This window comes from Anoplopoma fimbria, unplaced genomic scaffold (genome assembly GCF_027596085.1).
Source record: "Anoplopoma fimbria isolate UVic2021 breed Golden Eagle Sablefish unplaced genomic scaffold, Afim_UVic_2022 Un_contig_6981_pilon_pilon, whole genome shotgun sequence".
Taxonomy (NCBI): Eukaryota; Metazoa; Chordata; class Actinopteri; order Perciformes; family Anoplopomatidae; genus Anoplopoma; species Anoplopoma fimbria.
This window is the reverse complement of record NW_026550569.1, coordinates 1-13,288: the sequence shown is the minus strand read 5'-3', so window position 1 is coordinate 13,288 and position 13,288 is coordinate 1. Positions and strand designations below refer to the sequence as shown.

At 50.4% G+C, this 13,288-nt stretch overlaps 8 non-coding genes across 8 annotated transcripts; all 8 read right to left on the bottom strand.

Annotated features, from left to right (window-relative positions):
* Window positions 1-193: 193 nt before the first annotated feature.
* LOC129115112 (U2 spliceosomal RNA) lies at window positions 194-379 on the bottom strand. Its single transcript, XR_008532853.1, has one exon. It is a non-coding gene; the product is annotated as a U2 spliceosomal RNA (small nuclear RNA).
* A 4,924-nt stretch (window positions 380-5,303) lies between these two features.
* LOC129115109 (U5 spliceosomal RNA) lies at window positions 5,304-5,418 on the bottom strand. The gene has a single exon (XR_008532850.1). It is a non-coding gene; the product is annotated as a U5 spliceosomal RNA (small nuclear RNA).
* A 408-nt stretch (window positions 5,419-5,826) lies between these two features.
* LOC129115106 (U2 spliceosomal RNA) lies at window positions 5,827-6,017 on the bottom strand. The gene has a single exon (XR_008532848.1). It is a non-coding gene; the product is annotated as a U2 spliceosomal RNA (small nuclear RNA).
* A 178-nt stretch (window positions 6,018-6,195) lies between these two features.
* Window positions 6,196-6,310, bottom strand: LOC129115110 (U5 spliceosomal RNA). The gene has a single exon (XR_008532851.1). It is a non-coding gene; the product is annotated as a U5 spliceosomal RNA (small nuclear RNA).
* A 413-nt stretch (window positions 6,311-6,723) lies between these two features.
* On the bottom strand, window positions 6,724-6,919 carry LOC129115113 (U2 spliceosomal RNA). The gene has a single exon (XR_008532854.1). It is a non-coding gene; the product is annotated as a U2 spliceosomal RNA (small nuclear RNA).
* A 5,204-nt stretch (window positions 6,920-12,123) lies between these two features.
* On the bottom strand, window positions 12,124-12,238 carry LOC129115107 (U5 spliceosomal RNA). The gene has a single exon (XR_008532849.1). It is a non-coding gene; the product is annotated as a U5 spliceosomal RNA (small nuclear RNA).
* Window positions 12,239-12,651: 413 nt separating this feature from the next.
* On the bottom strand, window positions 12,652-12,840 carry LOC129115111 (U2 spliceosomal RNA). The gene has a single exon (XR_008532852.1). It is a non-coding gene; the product is annotated as a U2 spliceosomal RNA (small nuclear RNA).
* Window positions 12,841-13,018: 178 nt separating this feature from the next.
* Window positions 13,019-13,133, bottom strand: LOC129115114 (U5 spliceosomal RNA). The gene has a single exon (XR_008532855.1). It is a non-coding gene; the product is annotated as a U5 spliceosomal RNA (small nuclear RNA).
* Between the last annotated feature and the right edge of the window lie 155 nt (window positions 13,134-13,288).

Below are 13,288 nucleotides of genomic sequence, written 5' to 3'. Positions count from 1 at the left end.
TCGCTGTTGATTCAGAGCTGGAAATAATTTCCCCCAGCAGACACGGCTGATGGATATAGTGATTTGAGAGTGGGAGAACAATGAGGTTCCAGGAAGGCACAATTAAGGAGTAAACAGGGCTTTTCTTTACTCACATACACAGCCTCGTGTCTTGCATTAAAGAGTTTGATGTTTTGTTGTTCACAAGTCATTCGAAGGGTGCACCGTTCCTGGCGATGCTGCAATACCAGGTCAATGCGTGGAGTGAACGGAGCAAGCCCCTTTTTCATCTCCCAGTGCTAAAAATCTGCTTAATAAGTTATCCTCATATAGAGGACATATCAGATATTAAACTGATAAGAACAGATTTTTTTTTTTATTTTTTTTATTTACAAATCATTCAATGCGCATCAGTTATTTACACAATAAAACATGTATTACCTTCAAACCTTTGTTCAAATCAAATAACACAACAACACTAAATTTACATTATTCCCTTTATACATCAAAAACAAAAACAGGGCACCTTTACCATGCCTTGTGATATTACCATCCCCACCCAAAGCCTCCTTTCCACCTTTCCAAGGCAGCATGCTTCCCCCATTTCACAATGTCCCTTTCAATCCTCCCTTTTACATCTTGTTCAACCCGTTTTAACACTCCCTCTATGCCAGTGTTCCTGTTTTTGCTCACTAGGTCTTGCCTTGCCAACCACAAACCCCTCTTTACGAGGCTGATGAATAACCAAATGATGAAATTTCTTCTTCCTGTACCCACCCCTTTTTCCACCCTTGTCCATGTTAAAATGAAACCAACGTCTAGCTGGACTAGCCATGTCGCTGCTCTAGCCCACACCAATCCAGCGAAATGACAGTCCCACATGACATGTCTAAGTGTCTCCTCCCCGAACAGTTTTCCCTTGGACACTCAGGGGATCTTGCCAAACCATGCCGATGCATCAATGCTCGTACTGGCAAGCTCTTGTGGAGGCACAGCCAATTAAGATCTTTGAGACCATTGTCCAGTCCTCGTGGCTGGATCCCCCTCCAAATGCCTGTCGGGATCCCAATCACTGGACCTGCACACTCCCTCTGTCTCACCACCCCGTAGAGGACTCTGTGATTTAGCCTGACTGCTGTTTCTGAAGCCTCAGGATGGGCCCTCAGCCACCTGGCTGCATGATGGTAATGCCATGGCTGCTGCTCCACCCGGGGTGTCAGGTTGTTCCAAACCAACATGCTCCTGGCCTGATAGGAAAAGTAGAGTCGTAGGAAATGCCCTGAAGGATGCGCAACTGGAGCGGATAACTCCCTAAACAGAAATGAAACAAAGATGCAGTCCAGTTTCAGCGAGAGGTGTGGCACATCTCTCCCCCCTGCTTCAATCCCAGCCAGCATGCGGGCCCTCGCCACATACTCGTATCTTCCTCCCCACATGAAAATAAACACGAGGCGCATTAGAGGCCTCCTCATGCTGGCTGGCAGTGGGTATATGTATGCCAAGTACAGGAGAGATGGCAGAACGTCTACCTTCAGAACAAGTACCTTCCCAATGAAAGTCAGGCACCTGCTCTTCCAGAGCGCAAGCTTCTTCTGGACTGCCAAAAAGCGCCTGGTCCAGTTGGCCGTGGCACTATGGGCTGTCTCAAAGCTGACCCCTAGTACCTTCAGAGGTCCCGTGCAGAGCGACAGCCCCCCTGGTACATCCGTCCTTTCTTTCCACCGCCCAAAGAACTTCACCGAGGACTTGGCACAATTCAGTTTTGCGCCAGTCACCCGGCCGAAATTCTGGAAAATCTCCAAGGATCGGAGCAAGCATGCGTCGCTGCACAGTAGCAGTGTGGTATCATCTGCATACTGAGACAGTTTGACCCTTAGGCCCCCGCTGCCAGGTACCAGGAAACCTTTCACACCTGGGTCAGCCCGAATGGCTGCCGCCAGGGGCTCCGTATAAAGGATGTAGAGCAGTGGTGAAAGCGGACACCCCTGTCTTACCCCTGAGTGCAACCTGAAAACATCCCCTAGGTGACCGTTGACTGAAACCATGCTCCCCACCCCTGTGTACATTAAACGTAACCATCCTACAAAAACCTGACTAAAGCCTAACCTGCTCAAAACCCTAAACATAAAACCCCAGTGAACCCTGTCGAAAGCTTTTGCCTGGTCGAGACCAACCACCATAAGTGGCAGGTGCCTGTCTTCCGCCCAAGCGACAGCGTCCCGAATGAGTTGGAGGTTCCATCTCACCGAGCGCCCCGCCACCCCGCATGTCTGGTCCACATGGATGACATGAGGAAGTGCTGTGCCCAGACGATCCGCTAAGACCTTTGCCAGGAGTTTGTAATCAACACACAGCATGGTCAGTGGCCGCCAGTTCCCTAGGTCGGTGTGATCCCCTTTCTTAAACAGTAGGGAGATAACTCCGGTGGCCAGAGACCCTCCCCTCATACCTGTGCGGAGTATTGCGGACAACACCTCCAGCACTACCGGCCCAAGTATATCCCAAAACTTGAGATAAAACTCCACCGGCAGCCCATCGATGCCAGGCACCTTCCGCCTGTTCATTCTATGGAGGGCACCCTCAAGTTCTTTGAGAGTGAGCGGGGCCTCCATAGCCTGTGCTATGTCAATCGGCACCCGCTGGGTCAGGAGATCCAGAAAAACCTCCCCTCCCCCTACATCTATCTCTTTCTCCCTAAATCTCGTGCGGTAGTAGTCAGTGGCGACATGCACCATCTCAACCCCTTCCGACACTACCCTGCCTAGCTTGTTCCTAACACCGGTCACTACCTGCTTTGCCCTATCAGCTCGAATTGAGCTGAAGAAAGCAGTGGAACACGTCTCAAATTTCTCAAGGAATATTTCACGTGACCGTAACAGGTATGCCCGGGCTCTACCCTCAAAGACGTCCCTAAGCTGTGCTTTAAGGGAGTCACAAGCTTGCTGATTTACAGTGCCGCCACAGTTTCCTCTGGCATACTCAAGCTCGAGGAGGCGCTGCAGGCGAAGCACCTCCCTCTTCGCCAGCCTCGCTTTCCTTTTACAATACTGTAAACAAAATAACTTTATCCGCTCCTTGGCGACCTCCCACCACTCAATCACTCCAGGACACATTGGCCTTAGTCCTACCAGGCCTTTGAAAAACCAGCGAAGATGTTGGTTAAAAGAATCCACCTCCAGGACACTGATGTTAAGACGCCAGAACCCAGGCCCAAAAACTGGCACACATGAGCGCACTTCCAACAAAAGACCATCATGATCGGAGAAGTACGCGGGGAGCAGTCTGCCTGTCAAAGGGCTCAATGACTTTGATAAAAAAACATAATCCAAACGTTTCTCTATGCCCCTTGAGTTGCGCCATGTGGGCCCAGTTACCTGTGGCCTGACCTCCCTTGCCCCATCTACCAAACCATGTTTAGACATTAGGTTGGAGATAAAAGCGTCGCTGGTATCTCCCCCCTTGCCCAACTCAACATTTAAATCACCCCCTAAAATAATCTGCCTATTGGTGGCAAGGTGTGGAACCATAAGGCCGGCCATGTCTTGCCTTTCTGTTGCAGTTTGTGGTCCATAAACTACAATAACCCTGAACTTGGCTCTTCCCCATGTGATATCGGCCCCCATTATCCTCCCCTGAACAATAACAAAAGAAGACTCCAGCCTAATCTCTTTAACGCCAAATAAAATCCCAACCCCGTCGAATGGACCCCGCCTACACTCCAAACTGAGTGCCCTTTTTTCCACCCCCTCGAGAAATTCCCAACATCCCCCTCATCCCGTAGATGAACCTCCTGCAAAAAACAAATGGCAACATGGTGTGAGTCCACAAAATCAAAAACAACTCTTCTTTTAACTGGGTCCCTCATTCCTCTTACATTCAAAGAGAGAACCTTAAAAGAGCCCATTACAAATTATAAATGTCCATTTCTTAAACGGTTCTCTCTCTCCTAATCGTAGAAATCCTCCCTGTCCATCTGTTCAGCCCAGGAAAAGGGCTCTTGCTTTGGCATGGGTGATGGTCTGCTGGGCCCATCATTTGCATCAACACCCAAAGGGGATGACAGCATGAGCAGGCCGGGGGAAATCAAAACCCAGCCCCAACCCTGCAGTTAGCATGGCCTCTTCTTCTCCCACATGCTGTTCATCCACCTCCCCTCCAACCTTTTGACCTGTTTTCCCAGCTCTCTGCTTCTGGGTTCCTCCCTCCTCCGCGTCATCTGCAGCCCTCATTTGCTGACCTGCTTCCTCTCCCCTCCTCCCAGCCATTGTTTCCTCTTTGGTCCGCTCCTCCTTCTTCTCCCCCTTTGACTTTTTGCTGCGTACCCCCTCCTCGATCACGCCGTACTCCGTTGGGGGCCTCACCCCAAAAACCTGCGAGCCTCTCCGTGCCCCTTGCTTCGGACCAGGGGTGGGTTTCGGAAACCCGTCCCCGTGCTGTCAGTGAGTGCCTGGACCACTCTATCGCCACTTGCTGCAACTTCCCCCTGGAACATTGCTTCCACTCCACTTCCAAAGGTGCTATCACCAGTCACGACCTGCGCTGGCCTGTCTTGGGCATGTTTGGGTCCCTTTTTTGGCTCCTTTTCTCCGTAGAGGACATCGGACTGTTTGGCCACCTCAGCAAAGGTTTTCTTGCGGTCAGGACAGCTCCTGTACAGGTGGTCCTGTCCTCCGCATCCATGACAGGCCTTTGGTTCTGTGCACTCATTGGCCATGTGCCCTGTTTGTCCACAGAAGCGGCAGCATGATCCCTTACAGCCAGCCTCTGTGTGCCCAGACTGCCTGCATCTCCTGCAGAAAGGTGGCTGCCGTGGGTAAAACAAAAACCCACGATCTCCACCAAGGCTAAAAGAGGCAGGAGGGTGCTTTAGGCCTCCTGGCCCTTCCGGGTCGGGATTTAGCAGCACCTGAAACTGCCGCCGTCCAGTCCAAAACCCCATGGTGTCCTTGATGTGCCTTGCTGCCGTCACCACTTCGCCGTACTGCCCAAGGAAAGCTGCTAGAGCAATATCGGTCACAAATGGGTTGTACATGTGGATGGTTACCGTTCTAAAGTTCGGTTTGTCCAGGTTAAGCACATTGTAGGAGGCTAGAGGCCTTACCCCAGCTTCTGTTCTTGATCTTAGCCAAAAGGCCGAGAAGCGATGATCCCCAACTGTTTGCTGCCCGTGTCAACCTCGTGGCACACGTGTCGCTTGTCATGGTGCAGTACTTTCAATTGGGCATTGCGGGGGATGCTGCTTAGCACAACCGCACAGGCCCTACAAGGTCAAGCACACTTGTCTTGTTAAAATCAGCTTCTATTCTTTTGACAAGTACACAAGGCTCAGCCGAATGGCAAAGCCTGCCAAAAATAGGTTCAACTCATTGGTGTTCCTCTCCACGGAAGTCTTTAGTAAAAGGCGAAAGACTTGTGCGTTATGAAGAGAAACCAAAGTAAGTACCGCCCCCCGGTGAGAGCAGCCAGAGACACCAGTCGTCCCAGCCAAAACTCTCGCGGTGAGCCTCAGTCGACGTGGCGCGTTCCAAATTCCAAGCCACACCCATTCCACTACTCCCGCCCACATTTCCTTCCGAGAGGGCAATATTCCCACATTCTTCAATTTATTTCCCTCCAATCAAATCGGCGAAACTGAATAGCTGTATTTATCTTCCTTCCCCCTCGCTGTTGATTCAGAGCTGGAAATAATTTCCCCCAGCAGACACGGCTGATGGATATAGTGATTTGAGAGTGGGAGAACAATGAGGTTCCAGGAAGAGCACAATTAAGGAGTAAACAGGGCTTTTCTTTACTCACATACACAGCCTCGTGTCTTGCATTAAAGAGTTTGATGTTCACAAGTCATTCGAAGGGTGCACCGTTCCTGGCGATGCTGCAATACCAGGTCAATGCGTGGAGTGAACGGAGCAAGCCCCTTTTTCATCTCCCAGTGCTAAAAATCTGCTTAATAAGTTATCCTCATATAGAGGACATATCAGATATTAAACTGATAAGAACAGATACTACACTTGATCTTAGCCAAAAGGCCGAGAAGCGATGATCCCCAACTGTTTGCTGCCCGTGTCAACCTCGTGGCACACGTGTCGCTTGTCATGGTGCAGTACTTTCAATTGGGCATTGCGGGGATGCTGCTTAGCACAACCGCACAGGCCCTACAAGGTCAAGCACACTTGTCTTGTTAAAATCAGCTTCTATTCTTTTGACAAGTACACAAGGCTCAGCCGAATGGCAAAGCCTGCCAAAAATAGGTTCAACTCATTGGTGTTCCTCTCCACGGAAGTCTTTAGTAAAAGGCGAAAGACTTGTGCGTTATGAAGAGAAACCAAAGAGTACCGCCCCCGGTGAGAGCAGCCAGAGACACCAGTCGTCCCAGCCAAAACTCTCGCGGTGAGCCTCAGTCGACGTGGCGCGTTCCAAATTCCAAGCCACACCCATTCCACTACTCCCGCCCACATTTCCTTCCGAGAGGGCAATATTCCCACATTCTTCAATTTATTTCCCTCCAATCAAATCGGCGAAACTGAATAGCTGTATTTATCTTCCTTCCCCCTCGCTGTTGATTCAGAGCTGGAAATAATTTCCCCCAGCAGACACGGCTGATGGATATAGTGATTTGAGAGTGGGAGAACAATGAGGTTCCAGGAAGAGCACAATTAAGGAGTAAACAGGGCTTTTCTTTACTCACATACACAGCCTCGTGTCTTGCATTAAAGAGTTTGATGTTTTGTTGTTCACAAGTCATTCGAAGGGTGCACCGTTCCTGGCGATGCTGCAATACCAGGTCAATGCGTGGAGTGAACGGAGCAAGCCCCTTTTTCATCTCCCAGTGCTAAAAATCTGCTTAATAAGTTATCCTCATATAGAGGACATATCAGATATTAAACTGATAAGAACAGATTTTTTTTTTTTTTTTTTTTTTTTTTTTTTATTTACAAATCATTCAATGCGCATCAGTTATTTACACAATAAAACATGTATTACCTTCAAACCTTTGTTCAAATCAAATAACACAACAACACTAAATTTACATTATTCCCTTTATACATCAAAAACAAAAACAGGGCACCTTTACCATGCCTTGTGATATTACCATCCCCACCCAAAGCCTCCTTTCCACCTTTCCAAGGCAGCATGCTTCCCCCATTTCACAATGTCCCTTTCAATCCTCCCTTTTACATCTTGTTCAACCCGTTTTAACACTCCCTCTATGCCAGTGTTCCTGTTTTTGCTCACTAGGTCTTGCCTTGCCAACCACAAACCCCTCTTTACGAGGCTGATGAATAACCAAATGATGAAATTTCTTCTTCCTGTACCCACCCCTTTTTCCACCCTTGTCCATGTTAAAATGAAACCAACGTCTAGCTGGACTAGCCATGTCGCTGCTCTAGCCCACACCAATCCAGCGAAATGACAGTCCCACATGACATGTCTAAGTGTCTCCTCCCCCGAACAGTTTTCCCTTGGACACTCAGGGGATCTTGCCAAACCATGCCGATGCATCAATGCTCGTACTGGCAAGCTCTTGTGGAGGCACAGCCAATTAAGATCTTTGAGACCATTGTCCAGTCCTCGTGGCTGGATCCCCCTCCAAATGCCTGTCGGGATCCCAATCACTGGACCTGCACACTCCCTCTGTCTCACCACCCCGTAGAGGACTCTGTGATTTAGCCTGACTGCTGTTTCTGAAGCCTCAGGATGGGCCCTCAGCCACCTGGCTGCATGATGGTAATGCCATGGCTGCTGCTCCACCCGGGGTGTCAGGTTGTTCCAAACCAACATGCTCCTGGCCTGATAGGAAAAGTAGAGTCGTAGGAAATGCCCTGAAGGATGCGCAACTGGAGCGGATAACTCCCTAAACAGAAATGAAACAAAGATGCAGTCCAGTTTCAGCGAGAGGTGTGGCACATCTCTCCCCCTGCTTCAATCCCAGCCAGCATGCGGGCCCTCGCCACATACTCGTATCTTCCTCCCCACATGAAAATAAACACGAGGCGCATTAGAGGCCTCCTCATGCTGGCTGGCAGTGGGTATATGTATGCCAAGTACAGGAGAGATGGCAGAACGTCTACCTTCAGAACAAGTACCTTCCCAATGAAAGTCAGGCACCTGCTCTTCCAGAGCGCAAGCTTCTTCTGGACTGCCAAAAGCGCCTGGTCCAGTTGGCCGTGGCACTATGGGCTGTCTCAAAGCTGACCCCTAGTACCTTCAGAGGTCCCGTGCAGAGCGACAGCCCCCCTGGTACATCCGTCCTTTCTTTCCACCGCCCAAAGAACTTCACCGAGGACTTGGCACAATTCAGTTTTGCGCCAGTCACCCGGCCGAAATTCTGGAAAATCTCCAAGGATCGGAGCAAGCATGCGTCGCTGCACAGTAGCAGTGTGGTATCATCTGCATACTGAGACAGTTTGACCCTTAGGCCCCCGCTGCCAGGTACCAGGAAACCTTTCACACCTGGGTCAGCCCGAATGGCTGCCGCCAGGGGCTCCGTATAAAGGATGTAGAGCAGTGGTGAAAGCGGACACCCCTGTCTTACCCCTGAGTGCAACCTGAAAACATCCCCTAGGTGACCGTTGACTGAAACCATGCTCCCCACCCCTGTGTACATTAAACGTAACCATCCTACAAAAACCTGACTAAAGCCTAACCTGCTCAAAACCCTAAACATAAAACCCCAGTGAACCCTGTCGAAAGCTTTTGCCTGGTCGAGACCAACCACCATAAGTGGCAGGTGCCTGTCTTCCGCCCAAGCGACAGCGTCCCGAATGAGTTGGAGGTTCCATCTCACCGAGCGCCCCGCCACCCCGCATGTCTGGTCCACATGGATGACATGAGGAAGTGCTGTGCCCAGACGATCCGCTAAGACCTTTGCCAGGAGTTTGTAATCAACACACAGCATGGTCAGTGGCCGCCAGTTCCCTAGGTCGGTGTGATCCCCTTTCTTAAACAGTAGGGAGATAACTCCGGTGGCCAGAGACCCTCCCCTCATACCTGTGCGGAGTATTGCGGACAACACCTCCAGCACTACCGGCCCAAGTATATCCCAAAACTTGAGATAAAACTCCACCGGCAGCCCATCGATGCCAGGCACCTTCCGCCTGTTCATTCTATGGAGGGCACCCTCAAGTTCTTTGAGAGTGAGCGGGGCCTCCATAGCCTGTGCTATGTCAATCGGCACCCGCTGGGTCAGGAGATCCAGAAAAACCTCCCCTCCCCCTACATCTATCTCTTTCTCCCTAAATCTCGTGCGGTAGTAGTCAGTGGCGACATGCACCATCTCAACCCCTTCCGACACTACCCTGCCTAGCTTGTTCCTAACACCGGTCACTACCTGCTTTGCCCTATCAGCTCGAATTGAGCTGAAGAAAGCAGTGGAACACGTCTCAAATTTCTCAAGGAATATTTCACGTGACCGTAACAGGTATGCCCGGGCTCTACCCTCAAAGACGTCCCTAAGCTGTGCTTTAAGGGAGTCACAAGCTTGCTGATTTACAGTGCCGCCACAGTTTCCTCTGGCATACTCAAGCTCGAGGAGGCGCTGCAGGCGAAGCACCTCCCTCTTCGCCAGCCTCGCTTTCCTTTTACAATACTGTAAACAAAATAACTTTATCCGCTCCTTGGCGACCTCCCACCACTCAATCACTCCAGGACACATTGGCCTTAGTCCTACCAGGCCTTTGAAAAACCAGCGAAGATGTTGGTTAAAAGAATCCACCTCCAGGACACTGATGTTAAGACGCCAGAACCCAGGCCCAAAAACTGGCACACATGAGCGCACTTCCAACAAAAGACCATCATGATCGGAGAAGTACGCGGGGAGCAGTCTGCCTGTCAAAGGGCTCAATGACTTTGATAAAAAAACATAATCCAAACGTTTCTCTATGCCCCTTGAGTTGCGCCATGTGGGCCCAGTTACCTGTGGCCTGACCTCCCTTGCCCCATCTACCAAACCATGTTTAGACATTAGGTTGGAGATAAAAGCGTCGCTGGTATCTCCCCCCTTGCCCAACTCAACATTTAAATCACCCCCTAAAATAATCTGCCTATTGGTGGCAAGGTGTGGAACCATAAGGCCGGCCATGTCTTGCCTTTCTGTTGCAGTTTGTGGTCCATAAACTACAATAACCCTGAACTTGGCTCTTCCCCATGTGATATCGGCCCCCATTATCCTCCCCTGAACAATAACAAAAGAAGACTCCAGCCTAATCTCTTTAACGCCAAATAAAATCCCAACCCCCGTCGAATGGACCCCGCCTACACTCCAAACTGAGTGCCCTTTTTTCCACCCCCTCGAGAAATTCCCAACATCCCCCTCATCCCGTAGATGAACCTCCTGCAAAAAACAAATGGCAACATGGTGTGAGTCCACAAAATCAAAAACAACTCTTCTTTTAACTGGGTCCCTCATTCCTCTTACATTCAAAGAGAGAACCTTAAAAGAGCCCATTACAAATTATAAATGTCCATTTCTTAAACGGTTCTCTCTCTCCTAATCGTAGAAATCCTCCCTGTCCATCTGTTCAGCCCAGGAAAAGGGCTCTTGCTTTGGCATGGGTGATGGTCTGCTGGGCCCATCATTTGCATCAACACCCAAAGGGGATGACAGCATGAGCAGGCCGGGGGGGAAATCAAAACCCAGCCCCAACCCTGCAGTTAGCATGGCCTCTTCTTCTCCCACATGCTGTTCATCCACCTCCCCTCCAACCTTTTGACCTGTTTTCCCAGCTCTCTGCTTCTGGGTTCCTCCCTCCTCCGCGTCATCTGCAGCCCTCATTTGCTGACCTGCTTCCTCTCCCCTCCTCCCAGCCATTGTTTCCTCTTTGGTCCGCTCCTCCTTCTTCTCCCCCTTTGACTTTTTGCTGCGTACCCCCTCCTCGATCACGCCGTACTCCGTTGGGGGCCTCACCCCAAAAACCTGCGAGCCTCTCCGTGCCCCTTGCTTCGGACCAGGGGTGGGTTTCGGAAACCCGTCCCCCGTGCTGTCAGTGAGTGCCTGGACCACTCTATCGCCACTTGCTGCAACTTCCCCCTGGAACATTGCTTCCACTCCACTTCCAAAGGTGCTATCACCAGTCACGACCTGCGCTGGCCTGTCTTGGGCATGTTTGGGTCCCTTTTTTGGCTCCTTTTCTCCGTAGAGGACATCGGACTGTTTGGCCACCTCAGCAAAGGTTTTCTTGCGGTCAGGACAGCTCCTGTACAGGTGGTCCTGTCCTCCGCATCCATGACAGGCCTTTGGTTCTGTGCACTCATTGGCCATGTGCCCTGTTTGTCCACAGAAGCGGCAGCATGATCCCTTACAGCCAGCCTCTGTGTGCCCAGACTGCCTGCATCTCCTGCAGAAAGGTGGCTGCCGTGGGTAAAACAAAAACCCACGATCTCCACCAAGGCTAAAAGAGGCAGGAGGGTGCTTTAGGCCTCCTGGCCCTTCCGGGTCGGGATTTAGCAGCACCTGAAACTGCCGCCGTCAGTCCAAAACCCCATGGTGTCCTTGATGTGCCTTGCTGCCGTCACCACTTCGCCGTACTGCCCAAGGAAAGCTGCTAGAGCAATATCGGTCACAAATGGGTTGTACATGTGGATGGTTACCGTTCTAAAGTTCGGTTTGTCCAGGTTAAGCACATTGTAGGAGGCTAGAGGCCTTACCCCAGCTTCTGTTCTGCAGGTTTCAGCCACCCTTCCGTAGGTTTCCTGGTCCCGGAAAGTTGTGTCGAAAGCTTTCTCCTGTTGGTTCCACTGGATGCAGTAAACGTCCTCCACTCTCAAATTCAGCTGCCCCATGATGACTTTCTTGCAAAAAAAAGTTCTGGATAGTAAATCGTCTTCATCTTTCGAAGCCTGGAACCTCAGCGTGTATCTCAGCCCGACCTTTGGAATCGGCTGTGTTGGGGCCATCGTGGCCATTTTCCTTGTGTTCGATCTTGTCTCCGCTTGTCTGTTTGATCTTAGCCAAAAGGCCGAGAAGCGATGATCCCCAACTGTTTGCTGCCCGTGTCAACCTCGTGGCACACGTGTCGCTTGTCATGGTGCAGTACTTTCAATTGGGCATTGCGGGGATGCTGCTTAGCACAACCGCACAGGCCCTACAAGGTCAAGCACACTTGTCTTGTTAAAATCAGCTTCTATTCTTTTGACAAGTACACAAGGCTCAGCCGAATGGCAAAGCCTGCCAAAAATAGGTTCAACTCATTGGTGTTCCTCTCCACGGAAGTCTTTAGTAAAAGGCGAAAGACTTGTGCGTTATGAAGAGAAACCAAAGTAAGTACCGCCCCCCGGTGAGAGCAGCCAGAGACACCAGTCGTCCCAGCCAAAACTCTCGCGGTGAGCCTCAGTCGACGTGGCGCTCCAAATTCCAAGCCACACCCATTCCACTACTCCCGCCCACATTTCCTTCCGAGAGGGCAATATTCCCACATTCTTCAATTTATTTCCCTCCAATCAAATCGGCGAAACTGAATAGCTGTATTTATCTTCCTTCCCCTCGCTGTTGATTCAGAGCTGGAAATAATTTCCCCCAGCAGACACGGCTGATGGATATAGTGATTTGAGAGTGGGAGAACAATGAGGTTCCAGGAAGAGCACAATTAAGGAGTAAACAGGGCTTTTCTTTACTCACATACACAGCCTCGTGTCTTGCATTAAAGAGTTTGATGTTTTGTTGTTCACAAGTCATTCGAAGGGTGCACCGTTCCTGGCGATGCTGCAATACCAGGTCAATGCGTGGAGTGAACGGAGCAAGCCCCTTTTTCATCTCCCAGTGCTAAAAATCTGCTTAATAAGTTATCCTCATATAGAGGACATATCAGATATTAAACTGATAAGAACAGATACTACACTTGATTAGCCAAAAGGCCGAGAAGCGATGATCCCCAACTGTTTGCTGCCCGTGTCAACCTCGTGGCACACGTGTCGCTTGTCATGGTGCAGTACTTTCAATTGGGCATTGCGGGGATGCTGCTTAGCACAACCGCACAGGCCCTACAAGGTCAAGCACACTTGTCTTGTTAAAATCAGCTTCTATTCTTTTGACAAGTACACAAGGCTCAGCCGAATGGCAAAGCCTGCCAAAAATAGGTTCAACTCATTGGTGTTCCTCTCCACGGAAGTCTTTAGTAAAAGGCGAAAGACTTGTGCGTTATGAAGAGAAACCAAAGTAAGTACCGCCCCCCGGTGAGAGCAGCCAGAGACACCAGTCGTCCCAGCCAAAACTCTCGCGGTGAGCCTCAGTCGACGTGGCGCGTTCCAAATTCCAAGCCACACCCATTCCACTACTCCCGCCCACATTTCCTTCCGAGAGGGCAATATTCCCACA